A 16,212-nucleotide genomic window follows, 5' to 3' on the forward strand; every position below is an offset into this window, starting at 1 on the left:
AGCAATTTGAAAAAAAAAATCGTAAAATTGGTTTAAATAATTGCTAACTCTTGTTGTAATTCCTTAACGTGAAGTGTGGGGAAAAAAAGAAACGTGAATATAATACAGTGTAAATATGAATTAAAAGACATTCTACACAGTTAGCTTAGAGTGTCTCTATAAGTTGTATATAAATATGCGGCCCGCCATTCCCAATTTTTAAAATAATGCAGCCCTCGATACAAAAAGGTTGCCCACCCCTGATCTAAGATATTCATGTACTGTTTTGGATGTTATGTATGTCGACATATCCGATTTGATTTTCTGGCCCAATAAGGAGAGTCTCAGGCCCAAAAAATTTATTTGTACTTATGACAGGAAGATGACAGTAATAAATGACTGTTTTGAAATTTTCATTGAGAGACCTAGCAGCGTTAAAGCACAGGCACAAACCTATTCTTCCTATTAGCACAACACAGTAAAATATCTGATTGGAACTCATTATTTTCAATAAATGAATTAAAAATATTTATACTAAGCTTTATAGTTTCTTTGGATTTAATAGCCTTTAAATTTTTATTTTTAGAAGTGATGTTGTTCACAAGAGAATCAAATTTAACTTTTTGTTTTTTAATGAGGTGATATCAATCTCAGAAACCTTAGTTGGCAAAACTTTTTTAAGCTCTGATGGATTTATCCAGTAAGATAATAAGCCTGTAACTGTCTTACTCTCTTTTAGCCTGGTGTTGGCTTCCAGCATAAATAAAGTGTCTGCCACATTTCTTCTTCTTCTTCATCGTTCTCATTGTTATGTTGGAGTGTTCATATGGCTAGACCAGTACATGAGATGAACTGCGCAGTGGTTTCCAAATCAGGGAGCTCTCCATATAGTTTTCTTTCTATTGGGGTGATTTGGGGCCAATGTCTTATACGGGCCTCTTGGTAGAGAGAGCAGTTTTGGAGGACGTGGTCGGCATTTTCTGGTGATACTCCACATGGGCAGATTTCACTGGTTCCAATTTTGAGCTTCCGGAACATGTGTTGTCGCATTCTGTTGTGTCCGGTCCTGAGTCGAAAGATTAGACGTTGGTCTTGTCGGGATAGCTTATAGTAAGCGTCATCTTTCTTGTGATTTGGATGGGAGCTCGTCCATTTCTCATTTATTTTATCTACAATTAATTTCTTCATTTCTTCTGGATAGAGTGCAGAGTTTACTTGTGAGTTTGTTCTCGCACTCTTGGCGAGTGTGTCAGCCTTCTCATTTCCTGCTAGTTGTATGTGAGCTGGTATCCATTGAATAACAGTTTTTTTGCTGTTGTTGAGCTTTGTAAGTGCTGTTCTGAGGTTTTTAATATGAGGGGAATCAGAGTTTTGCAAGCTTTGGAGGGTTGTTTTCACGTCTGTTAGAAAGACAATCTGACTATGGGGGGAACTTGGATGATTTGCTAACATGGTAGCAGCTAGTGCTAGTGCTTCCCTTTCTGCTCTGTGACTGTCAGAGAACTCTCCAGTTGCAATGGATTTTTCTAGTTTTCCTCCATCTGGTCATTCGATAAGTATTCCAGCTCCTCCATTTGTGGTGGCTTTATGGGATGAGCCATCCGTGTAAACTCTGATCCACTGATTGCTAGGGTAATTGGTATGTAGAAAACAGTTCACTATTTCCTTGAGCTCTGTTGGTCTGTAATCAGATTTTCTTTTTATGTTTTCAATATGGTCCCTTATAGTAGGAAGAGGGCTTTCGTCCCAGGGTAGAGATTCATTATAGTGTATTGAGGATTCCAGAGTAATTTTTTCAAGTTGGTGTTTCTTTTTTAGGTTTAGAGATTCCTGTATGAAATTGGTCCTTTTGAGACGTTTTTTTGTGCCAGTTTTGTGGATTTTTGTTCTGAGTGGGTGCCTCTCCAAGGTTTCCAATTTAGTGAATTGGGAAAGGATTTTTATTTCTCTTCTTTTATCCAGAGAGATCAGGGCAGCGGTTTCCTCCATAGCTCTTATGGGTGTTGTTTTGATTGCTCCTGTCATTATCCTTTGACCAATATTTTGAACCTTGTCTATTTTTCTTAGGTTGGTTTGGGCTGCTGAGCCCCATGCTGTGGCACCATACATATCTTACATAACTGGTATAGGCCTTTTTCAGGATGTTGTGATTAGCTCCCCAATCTGTGCCAGCTAATTTTTTCAAGAGGGATAGTCTCTGGATGCCTTTACTCTGTGTTTTATCTATTTGGTTTTTCCAGGTTAGTCTCGGGTCATAGGTGACTCCAAGATAAGTAGGGCTGTCATTTTTTTCTAAAGCTTCCAAATCTAATGTTAATTTTATTGTTTGTTGTTTTGTTGACAGTGAGAATATGGTATATGTGGTCTTTTTTGTGTTGATGGACATGCCCCAGTCTTTGGACCAATTATTGAGTTTATCAAGAGCATCTTGTAATCGAAATTTCGATGTTCCTACATATTCTTCTGTGCTAATTATGGCAAGGTCATCTGCATACATGCTGCTTTTAACTTTTCTAGGTAGGTTTTGATTTAGATCGTTTATGAATATTAGGAAAAGTGTTGGGGATAGGACTCCTCCTTGGGGGACGCCATTTTTTATACCCACTGTGTGGCTTCTTTGTCCTTGCATGCAAACTAAGGCTTTTCTATTATTTAGGTATTCCTTTATCCAGTTGTACATTCTTTGGGATATGTGATGCTGGATTAGCTTGAGCAAGAGACCTTGTTCTCAGACTTTGTCAAATGCTTTTTCTAAGTCAACCCACACAATTGTTGTTGGTTTCTTTTCTCGAAAGCCGTCTTCTATTTCTTGTGTGATGAAGGCAATTTGATCTTCTGTTGATCTGCCTTTTCTAAGCCAGCCGGGGCTTCAGTGAGTAGGTTATTTGACTCAAGGATCCATGTCTGCCACATGAGTGCAGGACTCACCAAGTCCAACTATACAAGAACAGTGGGCGAATAGAATAATACCATCTTGACTTATTACTATCCAGGGCTGCAGTACATGCTAACCACTGAGAGTGAAGACCTATTAAAAAGAAAAAAAAATTATTTAAAATACCTGTACATATCAAGACATTGGTCTCATATACATGTAAATACCTTTGAATATCAAGATATTAACTATAATATAACAATATTTTTACTTACCTTTGCTAGTGGTTTAAAAGCCATAACATCTTGAACCCAACCATCTAGGAACTGGTTGTAAGCTGCTAAACTCTTGTAAGCCTGTAGACATTTTCAAAAGTAAAAATAGCAATAACATTTTAATAATTGATTTAGAACTCTTGTAATATAAAGAATTGGTTGGACTTCGAAGCATCCTAAAAATATAGAAATTCAAAACCCTAGTTTACACCAAAAATTCAATTGAGACTAGTGAAGTGCTTCAGCCGCAACAGCCAAAAGGTTTGGGCTAAGGTGTAATTAGCTTCAAATCTTAAAAGAGCATTTGAAAGTTGTAAAAGAAACACAGATCTAGGACCATTAGATTTATCAACAAGTTACTAGTCTTGATGAGCCTAGTCCTAAAATAAACTTTAAAAAGTCTTCAGCCTGGATAGTAAAGTTTTCTTTGGTTTAGATGCTAGATCTGATCTATATAATACTAGTATCTAATAATAAGTAACTATTATCTGTAATTATAGTCCAAATATATCTTGTGCAGAGATGTGTTTAATGAGCGCCTAAAGGCAGCACTGAAAAACTCCCAGATACCCCTCCCCTCCGGTCCACCAATGAGATTGGACCATAGCGCTCTGAGCATGCTATAACTATAAGCATGAAAGTAGTGCTACATAAAAGCTAAATTTATTTATCTTATCAAGTGACCTAGAAGTGAAGACTAGATCTAGCTATATCTATTAGATAAAAATTAAGTTTCATATGCTTAAAATATGCAGCAACAGAGAGATGTAGATTTTAGATGTTATCTAGATTTTTTAGATCTATTCTATAGAGTCTAGATGAGATCTAGAATGACCTACTAAGCCTAAGCATTATGTAGGCTAGACTCTAGATCTAGTCACACTCTAATCTGAGACATCATCCAGATTTTGTATATAATATATCTATGAAGCCATAGATCTACATCTAGAATACTAGATCTTGAAGGCTTGAGTAGAGAGTAGATCTCTATCACAATCTATGTAGGCCTACATTATATGTTACAACAATGTTGATCTAGCTCTAGACCAGTGTTTCTCAAACTTTTTTGTCTGCCGGCACAGTAAACAAACTACAAAAATTTTGCGGCACACCACGAAGAGCAACAGATGTTTTATAATAAAAAGAAAAAAAGATTTTGCCTGTTTTTCAGTATTATGTTTAATGTGAATGTTGTGCCTGTTTTTGAGAGCAAATGCGATCTAATCGAGGCTCCAAAGTCGACAAACAAACTCGCATTTCATCGTCTATTGTAAGAAGTCTCTCTCTTTTCTTAGATTTGATTTCAGTCAGTGCTGAAAATCCAAACTCACAAAACCATAAAGATGTAAATGGAAGAACAATTATTTTGATTGCTTTTAAATTGATTACAGGATATAACTTATTGATTGAAATCCAAAACACATCCAAGCTTTCTCGGAAAACTTGACTTAAGAATTGCATCGTTTTTTAAATCATTGAGCTGCTCTTCTTCTTTAGTTGTAAAATTTGTAGCTTCATTGTTTCCAAATGGAGAGTTGACCCATTTATATTCATTACTTCAAACTGTTGAGAAGTAATGCTGCAATGTTGACTGCAGGTGTTTCAAAGTGTCCAGAATTTCGGGGGTGATTTCTTTATTTGAAGCAGATTCATTGTAAGTAGGAAAGCAGTCCTTTCGTGATTTTACTTTGCCACAAAGACAATCAATTTTAACCAAATGATATTAGTTTTGATGATGCAATGATGATGGTTTCCGATGGTCCTTGAAGACTTCAATTCAATGAATTTAATTTGTCAAATAAATCAGAGAGAAATGTCACCTTAACCCACCAAATCTCGTCATGAATAGAAAATCCAAAGTCTTTTTTTTTTTTCAGCCTCCAAGAATGAAATCAGCTCAGCCTTGAGTTGGATGACACCCTTTAACACTTTTCCCCTGGAGAGCCAACGAACGTTGGTGTGATACAGGAGACATTAGTAGTCTGAATCCATTGCTTCACAAAGCTCTGAGGAAAGTCAGAATGCAAGCGGTCGAGATTTGAGGAAGTTTACAACTTCAATCACTTGATCCAGAACAGACATCAAATATTTGAAGGCAAGAGCTTCTCTGTGGATCATGCAGTGAACAACTAATACATTTGGATTTTCTTGACACACAAGAGTGAAGAATCCCTTTCTATTTCCCTGCATGGAAGGACAGCCATCGGTGCAAACGCTGACACAGTTTGTCTCCACTGTACTTTGAATAGCAAAATGTTTTCGTTCACCACTTAAATTCGCCTTTGGTCGTAGTTGGTAAGTCTTTGCAAAATAAGAATTTGTTGACACATTTTTCATCCTTTATGAACTGAATAAAAGCTAACAACTGGGCTTTGCACTAATGTCAGTGGATTCATCCACTTGAAGGGACCACAACAGAGACAGTTCATCGTCAGTCATTTCGAAGTGTTCGAAGATTTGATCTTGTAAATCTGACAATAAGTCTTCAATTCTGCGCAAGATAGTACTATTTGACAAAGGAACTTTTTTAACTTTTTCGGCAGCATCGGGTCCAAGGATAGTTTCAACAACTATTGCTAAAGCTGGTGCAATGACTGATTCAGCCTCTGTGTGTTCTTTCTTGCATTTGCTAATAACTGAACAACCTTATAAATTGCAATTAATCCCTTTTCTGAAAGCTTTAGGTAGTTCGTAAGTTTCTTAGCTTGTTTATTTTGTTGAGCCCTGATGTTTTCGAAGTATTCCTTCAGTTGCGCTTTTACAGCTGGATGTTTTGTTTCCAAGTGTCTCTTCAATTTGCTTGGAACAAGCGCCTCATTCAACAGAGCTGAATTGCAGATCAGACAGAATGACAATGGAGAATCTTCAGGTCCTGAAGATATGAAACCATATCCGATGTAATCTTCTTTGTACCTTTGTTTGGTTCCATGCTTTTCATTGAACGCTTTCGCAGTTTCATTCTTACCAACGTATTTCTCCATGGATAACAATGATTAAGGCTTAGTAATAATTTGTTATTATTAGCATACACCTACAAAATTTACATGAAACACATCGCTTATTATTATCGTTACCAATAAAAGAACTGCTAAGGCGGCCTACATTTGAGTCATTATAATAATATATGTATAGTGGACAACTCCATAACCTGAAGAGCTAACACCCCTTTCCGTCATAATGTAGCGATCCACTACTATTACTGGTCGTTGCAAGCTGGGATGTCGTCACAAGGTAAAATAAAAATTTAATAGTAGGCAAACCTGTGTAACGCTGCACGTGTGGCATTCTGACAACTCCTCGGCACACCTGCAAATCTTCGGCGGCACACAGTTTGAGAAACACTGCCCTAGACAATAATAAATATTGACTATTCAATCTGATTCTACATTTATGTCAAACAATATTATGAATATAGTATAGATGTCTAGATATGCTAACTTAAATAGTTAGAATATAGATCTAGAATCTAGTCTAGATTAGTTATTAGTAGATCTAGATCTAATCTAGGTCTAACAATAAAATTGATTCGGAATACCTTGAACTCATCCTTTGTGATTGTGTAAGCACTTTCAGTAGAACAAGATTATAAGTGAAGAGATCTGGATAACACAAGGAGGGCAGCAAATCATTTTCTTTATTACGCTGGCTTGCTTTCAAAGTGTAAGAATTAATATTTGTTTCTGACTATATCATTCTTTGCTCGACTTATCCATGGTAAGTGCCTAAAAGCTTGTGTTGACTGTGCATAGAAACCAGATTTTTACCAACAATATGTCTGCCGTGCCCTGATCACATGACTATGTCTACCAACCTAAAGGTACCTGATGTGATGGGGAAGGTAAAGGCGGCTGGTTGTTGTGCTGGCAACCTCATTAACCATGGGCCACAGAAACAGATGACCTTTACATCCTCAGCCCCATAGATTGTAAGGTCTGAAAGGGGAACTTTACTTTGATTTACTTTAGTGGGAAAAAAAAAGTTTCTTCTTCCCTTTTTTATTCATTAAACACTGTTTTCTTTTCACTCAAAGAACTTGTAGGACTACTTTTAGCCTAATCAATTTGATGGAGGCGTGGTGGCTGAGTGGTAAAGCTCTTGACTTCCATACTGGGGGTCCCGGCTATGAATCCTAGTGAAGACTGGGATTTCTAATTTCTGGATCTTTGGGCACCTCTGAGTCCACCCAGCTCTAATGCCCAATCCATGGTTCAATAAATTTAAAGATCTTACATGGCAGTATGAATAAAATGACAGTCTATAAAGTCAACTAAAAAAAAGTGAAATTGTACAAGATATAAAATGGAAATATTAATTTGGAGCAAGTCACAACATTTTGAAATAGAAATGTACCAGCTACAACACACTAGATGCAGTGGATACCAAATCACATCAGTGTAACTGGCAACTCAGATGTAGACTTCTTGGACAACCAGGGAAGGCTAACACCAATCATCTAGCAGGCTGTGAGCTTCAATCAGCTAATTACATTTTGAAAAAGAAATTTACCAGCTACATCACTCTAGAACACAGGACTCTACAACATAGGATTCAGCAGTCAATTCTACAGAAAATAGACAAAGTAAAAAAGTAAAACAAAAACCTAACTCCAAACAATAAAAACAACAACCTTCAAAGCAATGGAAGAGATCATTTTTTCCCTGGTTTCTCTGGACAAAATAAGAGAAATAATAATCCTTACTCAGTTTACTAAAATGGAAACCTAAGAGAGCTACCCACTCAAAACTTAAACCCACAAGTCTGGCACTCAAAATTAACTGAAAATACCTCATTTCATACGAGAATCTCAAACAAAGAAACACTGCTTATAAAATATAATTTATGAATTAGTTAAACAGTGCAATGACTCTCTTCCCTGGGACCTAAGCTCTCTTTCTGCTATAACCAAAAAAAAATCTTATCACAATCAGAAAGATCTCAAGGAAGAAATCTAATATACCAATAACCAGTGGGTCAATTATACAGATGGCTCATCTCAAGAATCCACCGGTAATGGAGATGTCTTATGCAATGAATGGCTCAATTGAGAAAGATTAGAAAAGTTAATAGCCAGTGGCGATCTCTCAGACAGCCACTGAGCAGAAAGGGGAGTATTAGAACCAGCAGCTACCACACTAATAAACCATCCACCTGTGAACAGCCAGATTGTCTTTCTAAGGAATACCAAAAACATTTCTTTCCTATCTTTCAACAAATCTGATGCCTCCTCTATCAAACAAGTCAAGACAGCTCTTATAAATCTCAACAATAATAGCAAAAAAACTGTTCTCCAATGGATCCCAGGCACACTTTCGTATAGAGGAGATGAACAAGCTGACACTGCCAAAATGGGAGAATAAGTAAGCAGTCTTAAATTCCATGGAAGGTGCAGTGGCTAAGCGGTAAAACACTTGGCTACTGAACTGGGGTGCAGGGTTCAAATCCTGGTAAGACTGGGGTTTTTAATTTCAGGATCTTTGGGCGCCTCTTAGTCCACCTAGCTCTAATGGGTACCTGACATTAATTGGGGAAAAGTAATGACAGTTGGTCATTCTGCTGGCCACATGACACCCTCGTTAACAGTAGGCCTCAGAAACAGATGAGCTTTACATTATCTGCCCTATAGACCACAAGGTCTGAAAGGGGTACTTTACTTTTTCTTTTCTTAAATTCCACTATATCCGGAAGAGAAAAAGAAAAAGAGAGTAGTATAAACCAAAAATATAACAGTTGTTGCTCAAACATCAGGATCAAGGATGCATGTTACATTCTATCAGGACACAGTCAATTAATTATTTTTCACCTTTGAACAGGGCACAACATAATGAGTTAACACTTATTCTGGATGTTGAAACCAGTGAAAACATGCCTTGTGGAGTTCCTCCAAAGAACATATCACCTTGTTTTATCGTGAGGCCCAAACAAAATACTGGCCTCCAACAGTCCTTTAGAATAAAAATTGTATGGAAAGCTGCCTGATCTGAAAAGAATGGAGTTCGTCTTCAATATATATATATATATATATATACAGGATGTAATATTTAAGTTAAACTTTTGTCACACAGTCTCATATTTGTTTATATTGACTTTAGTATTCACATTTATTCAAATAAAATAGCGGTATATATTCTACATTTATCCTTAAAATGTTGTGCACTGTTGGCCACTAGTTCAAATGTTTGCTGTGTTAAAGGCTATATAAGCTTATAACTACTCATGTGGCTCACATTAAGTTAAAATCAGACATTGTAGTCCTTTTTGTGTGTGTCTACATCCTCTTATTGTTTATTTGTGTTTTCAGGTGGCGATTTTATTGTTTACCATGGAGTTGTCTACTTTTCAAATTTTACTGACCAAGTTTTTTACAGTGACTGATCCATCAGCAGTTTCCGAAGCAGTAACTGATATCTCAAAAAAATATTGCTTTATTGATGGTGTCTGGTCACCTCAGGTAATCTTTCTCTTTTTCTTTTAATATGTAAAGAAAATTATATGTATGTATTTTTGTATATAGAAATGGATACTGTTTGTCTAAGGTGGATGTGTTTGACCATGGTGGATAAAACAGAGCTTGATCTTTGCAGAAGCTGTAGAACACCTTTCCACCATGGGAACCATAAATTTAAATGAAAGTGTTCAGATTTTATCCATGATCACCTGTCCAAAGATTTGAAGTATCACACTCAATGATCTATTTAAACAAATAAAAAGAAGTCTACTGTTTAACCGCAAATCTTAATGACATTTGTAAAGACCTTCACATAATCCCTGTTGGTTTTTATTATCTTTTTAATATGTTTAATTTGATGATTTTTACTTGAAAAATGTGTAGTTTTGGATACTGGATAGACAACACACATACCCACATTCTCATTATAAAATAATTTAGTTTCTACTTTTGGACATTATGACAAATAATATAATCCATTAGCTTTGTGGCGGTATTAAAATGCCCTATAAAAAGGAACTTGATTCAAGAAACACAAGGAAGGGAAAAGAGAAATCTATTGTACATAAGTAAGAAGTAATGGGATGCAGTATGCACAGTGGATATTAATTTTAAAAAAGTAAAGTTTACCTTTCAGACCTTGCGATCTATGGAGCTAATGATGTCAAGGTTATGTTTCTATGGCTAGTGGTTAATGAGCAGGTCGTCATGTGTCCAGCACAATGACTAACCGCCTTAATTTTCACCACCTAAAATCAGTTACCCATTAGAGTTGGGTGACTGAGGGGCACCCTAAAAATTCAAAATCCCAATCTTCATTTAGGTTCAAACCCAGGACCCCATTGTTTTCCTATGAGGTACACAAATCATTTAGCCAACAAAAAAATCAAAATATTGATATAGAAGCGAAATGAAAAATGACTGAGCTTTTGGCCCATGACTTTGAAATGCTAATATCTATGTAAACTTGTTTATGTTGGCAGAGGATCAACAGGATTTGTTCATTGAAAGACACTTGAAGGTGTAGGCAGTTAAAGCAAAGGACTTCTTGCAATGTTTGTTTCAAGGTAATGTTTTATAGACATAACATTTACCATCCTTTTTATTTATGAAAGCAGTAAAAGAGTTTTTTTTCTTTTCTGGGGGGGGGGGGGGGGGGGGGGGATTTTTGTGTAATTCTGTTTGTGGTAAAAAAAAAAAAAAAAATAAAGTTCCCCTTTCCAATCTTGTGGTCTATAGGGCAGATGATGTAAAGGTCATCTGATTCTGTGGCCTATGGCTAACGAGGGTGTCATTAGGCCAACAAAATGACCAATCGCCTTTACTTTTTCCCCAACTAATGTCAGGTACCCATTAGAGCTGGGATTCATACCCTGGACCCCCGGTTCAGAAGCTAAGCGCCTTACCACTCAGCCACCGCACCTCTCTGTTTGTGGTAATCAGGCTATTTTATCTTGATAGGCTATAAATATAAGTGTAAAATATTTGTTAATGTGTATAAGATTCATGTCCAGATAAAGGTGCTACAACTGACCAAATTAAAAAAAAAATCATATGTAAAGATAAACTAAATCATGAATAGTGATGTGCCTTTAGAACTGTTTCATGGGAGTAAAACATCTAAAATCATTTTTTTTTCCGCAGGACCAGACACAACAGAATTTGACAACATATGTATTGGAAGCTCAAAATCAGAAACTGAAATCTGCCCATGTGGATGTTGACCATCTTCTCCAAAACTGCTCTCTTTACCAAGAGGCTGTACATGACACTGGCCCCAAAACACCCCAATAGAAAGGAAACTATATGGAGAGTTCCCTGATTTGGAAACGCTGTGAAAATAATCTCATATACTGGTCCAGTCATCTGAATGCTCCAATAAAAAAATGAGAAGGAAGAAGAAAGAAGATTGTATGTACCATTTTTGTTTGTTTGAGGATGGGGAGAAAAGTGTTCTTAGAATTCAAACACCAAAAGTATGTGTCTTTATGAATTCAATGTAATTGATACTAGGCTTTTTGGGCTGAAAATAAAATGCAGGAAATTTTATTGGAAGTGCAGAAAAAAAAAGAGTTTTTAGCCAAAATAAACAATGTATAGCCTGAGAACAAATCAGGGGGAAGAACCAATGGTAATGCTAGTATACTATAGAAGTATCTTTTTTTATGCTTGAAACTTCATTGATGCATAACAGTGTCACAAACTGCTTGTTAATGTGATATGAAACATAATTTTTTTTTTTTTTTTGTTACACATATAATCACTCTAAAAAGATTATTTCTAAAATAGATAACTGCTCTAGTAACCTGCTAGTGGACCATGACCAACCTTTTTCTATCTTGCTTTGTATGATATAAACTTTCCTAGTTTTGACTTTAAATTGTCGCTCTGGTCGTGTCAGTTATGCTATAGGCTACTTTTAATTGCATGTATAAGATAAAAATAGTGAAAACAAGAGTACATAACATTTTGTAAAGAAATTATTAATATTTTACATTTTTAGGGGAGCAACATGGCTATTGAAAAGCAGAGACCATACAAACCTCATTAGATGAAGAGTTTTATTTTGTTGGTAAAGTCCTTGGTTTTGAGCCAGCAGAGAAACATAGAAAGGTAATTTGTCAACATTTCAGATTTATCACTAAGAGAAAAGCAGAAAAGCTTTGATGGGCAGCATCTCTGTTGACCCAATGATCCATCCAACTTATGGAACAAGTGATGGTGAAGATGTTCATTACAGTGCTAATGTCTGGGAACACTGAATGACTTACATTTTTAGTTCATGCTTTTCAAAATTTGGTGATGAAAGCTGAATTGAAGCCTTCATCTCTGGCCAATAGTCATGCTGTTTATTATTTCTGGTATTATTATTGCTTTTGATTAGCACAACTTCCATGCTCCTATAGCAAGCACAGTGCATTCTGGGTCAATATCTTTTGTTGACATATGGGGGGGGGGAGGATATCTGTGAGTCCTTCCTTTAGGTTCTTAGCATGCACAACTTCCATGCTCCTATAGCAAGCACAGTGCATTCTGGGTCAATATCTTTTGTTGACATGTGAAGGGGGGGAGGGAGGATATCTGTGAGTCCTTCCTTTAGGTTCTTAGCAAGCACAACTTCCATGCTCCTATAGCAAACACAGTGCATTCTGGGTCAATATCTTTTGTTGACATATGAGGGGATATGGAGGATATCTGTGAGTCCTTCCTTTAGGTTCTTAGCAAGCACAACTTCCATGCTCCTATAGCAAGCACAGTGCATTCTGGGTCAATATCTTTTGTTGACATATGGGGGGGGGGGGGAGGATATCTGTGAGTCCTTCCTTTAGGCTCTCAGCAAGCAAATCAAATCCATTAAAAATACCTAGTTTACATTGTGATTTCAATTTAAGCTCTCCTCACTTAGATAGTCAAGCAGTTTATAGCTTAGCATTTATACATTCAGTTTACAGCTTAGCATTTATTTATTTGGTTTAAAGCTTAGCCTTTATACATTTATTTTATAGCTTAGCATTTATACATTCAGTTTATAGCTTAGAGTTTGTTTATTTGGTTTAAAGCTTAGCTTTTATACATTTATTTTATAGCCAAGCATTTATACATTCAGTTTATAGCTTAGAATTTACTTATTCAGCTTATGACTTAGCATTTATACATTAAGTTTATCACTTAGAATTGTACTCAGTTTATAGCTTAGCCTTTATACATTCAGTTTATAGCTTAACATTTATACATTATCTGATCAACAAATATTTATTCTTTCAGCTCTATTTTGACAATATATAAAGAGTGACTTTAGCTCAACTCCTCACCAAGCTTTACAGTCTGTGACATTTTTTTGGTAAAACTTTTAATCAGATTTGTGTGTGTATACTTAATTATGTTAGCTACATTTATCAAGAATACTCAATTCATAAAAAGAAGCTGCTTTAAAGGATTAAAGATAACTTTGACCCTTTTGAGAAAACAAATTTAAACACAAGATTTTGAATTAATTTTGTAATTCTTTTATATTTTTTTTTTTCTGAAAGCCACATAACGACACAAGTATTTATTCAAGGTTTTGAATGTATGGTATACTGTTAGGTTTAGTATTGAGTCATTCAGTAAATTGTTTTTGTTTTGTGGTTTTTATAAATTAATAAATGGAAGTTTATATAATGTGTTATGTTTAAATGTATGATTTTTTTTTACTGATCTAAAGAAAGAAACTTGAGGATTTTAATTTTTATTCCTTTTGAAACATGTAAGGAATATTAGAACATTGGTTGGCAACATTATTAGTGTAAAAATGTATTTCACTTGGTAGCCAAGAATGCTTATAACTGAGATGACATCACTACCTGTGGTTAACAAGGGTGCCATGTTGTCAGCACAATAACCAGCCGCCTTTACTTTTCCTAACTCATATAATAATAATAATAATAATAATAATCTTTATTATCCTTAAGGAAATTTGTCTTACAATTTGTGCATTACACCAAACAAAAAACATTATAACTATAAGAAACCAAAGTGTACATTCACACCAGACTCACTCATAATTTACATGTGACAAAGTTTATACCAGATTGTTCTTATTTAATGATTTGATTGCCAGGGGAACAAAAGAGTGTTTGTGTCTGTTTGTCTTTGCTATCGGTGTCTTGTATCTCTTTTGTGATGGTAAAATCACAAAATCCTGACACAAAGGGTGATTCTTTATTTCGAGGATCTTGTTAGCTTTTTTATAGATGTTTGTCTCAAACAACTGCCCAAATGGGGTTTGTTTTTTGCCAATGATTTTGCCAGCAGCATTTAGGATTCTATGAAGTTACCCATTAGAGCTGGGTGGACTCGAAGGCACCATAAAGATCCCAAAATTAAAAATACCCGTCTTCACCAGGATTTGAACCCAGGGTCCTCCTGTTTGGAAGTCAAGTGCTTTACCACTCAGCCACATGCCTCCGTTAAAGGCTAGATTTTGTGACAATTATTTTTAGGAGAGAGAATGATGTATGCACAAAGTTGTAGCTTTTTTTTTATTTTTATTAAATTTATTTGTATTTAACCACTGACTTATTCATCTCTGAATTGTCCAATTTAAGTTTGTAATCAGTTAGTGTTGACCTTGGCTTGATAGGCTAAAAGGATTAACAATAATAATAATAATAATTATAGCTTGTATGTAGTGCTACTTTCATGCTTACAGCATGCTCAGAGTGCTGTGTTCCAATCTTATGTGTGGACCAGTAGGGGGGGGGGATTTGGGAGAGGGTTTTCCGTGCTGCCTTCGGGTACTCAGTAAACAGAACTCTGCTTGAGTCGTGTGTTGAACCTAGAGTCACCTTGATAGGTAGCCGAGCCAAGCCAAGTTCAAGCATACTTAGCCTCTTGACCACGCCTCCACATTGAATTTAAATTGTAAATGTTAAATATTTTTAAAAATTTAATACAGAATTTGATATTTATGAAATATTTAATACAGAATTTGATATTGATGAAAAATTTAATACAGAATTTGATATTGATTACAAAAAATAATACAGAATTTGATATTGATACCATTTCATTTGTGTGTGTGTGTGTTTCCAATAATATTTCTATGAATGTACAATTTATTCTCTAGATAAAGATTCATTTTCTGTTTTGTAAGGCAGCTCTCAATCCTCAGTGTTATGAACATAATGATAACAGAGTCGAAAACCATGTCCGCTTAGTATGGCTTTAATACACTGAATGACTACACAACACACATTTTGTGAACACATTCTTACGGACGAGTTACAATCACATGTAAACATAAGAACGAAAACCGATACAGCATATAATTTTCATAAGTGAAATTCTAAATTTACTGAACTAAACAGACTTCTAATTCAAAAACAGACTTCAGCTTCACAGAACAGACTTCTACTTCACAGAACATTCTACTTCACAGAACAGACTTCTACTTCACAGAATATTCTACTTCACAGAACAGACTTCTACTTCACAGAACATTCTACTTCACAGAACAGACTTCTACTTCACAGAACAGACTTCTACTTCACAGAACAGACTTCTACTTCACAGAACATTCTACTTCACAGAACAGACTTCTACTTCACAGAACAGACTTCTACTTCACAGAACAGACTTCTACTTCACAGAACATTCTACTTCACAGAACAGACTTCTACTTCACAGAACATTCTACTTCACAGAACAGACTTCTACTTCACAGAACATTCTACTTCACAGAACAGACTTCTACTTCACAGAACATTCTACTTCACAGAATAGAATTCTACTTCACAGAACATTCTACTTCACAGAACAGACTTCTACTTCACAGAACATTCTACATTCTACTTCACAGAACAGACTTCTGTTTCACAGAACAGGCAAGGATAATAGAAGAAGAGATGTTAGTTTGTTAGTTCAACACTTTCAATGAAATTTAAGCCTCTTGTGTTGACATGTATGGAAAGGATTTTTTTATTTTTACTTCAAGAAATCTAAAATTTCCTAATATAGAGTTGCCTGACTACTATAGGCTTTGCACTGTCATCACTGCCCACTTCCCTCCCCTGTGGCTTGTAAATACTTTGCACTGTCATCACTGCCCACTTCCCTCTCCTGTGGCTTGCAGATGCTTTGCACTGTCATCACTGCCC

The 16,212-nt window shown here is 35.8% G+C and overlaps 1 long non-coding RNA gene across 1 annotated transcript; it reads left to right on the plus strand.

Annotated features, from left to right (window-relative positions):
- The first annotated feature begins 5,430 nt into the window (after positions 1 to 5,430).
- LOC129926766 (uncharacterized) lies at positions 5,431 to 15,426 on the plus strand. Its single transcript, XR_008778501.1, has 6 exons — positions 5,431 to 6,789; positions 9,428 to 9,577; positions 10,558 to 10,641; positions 11,219 to 11,485; positions 12,078 to 12,187; positions 13,340 to 15,426. It is a non-coding gene; the product is annotated as an uncharacterized LOC129926766 (long non-coding RNA).
- Positions 15,427 to 16,212: the final 786 nt, after the last annotated feature.

The sequence above is a fragment of the Biomphalaria glabrata genome, chromosome 6 (genome assembly GCF_947242115.1).
Source record: "Biomphalaria glabrata chromosome 6, xgBioGlab47.1, whole genome shotgun sequence".
Lineage (NCBI taxonomy): Eukaryota > Metazoa > Mollusca > Gastropoda > Planorbidae > Biomphalaria > Biomphalaria glabrata.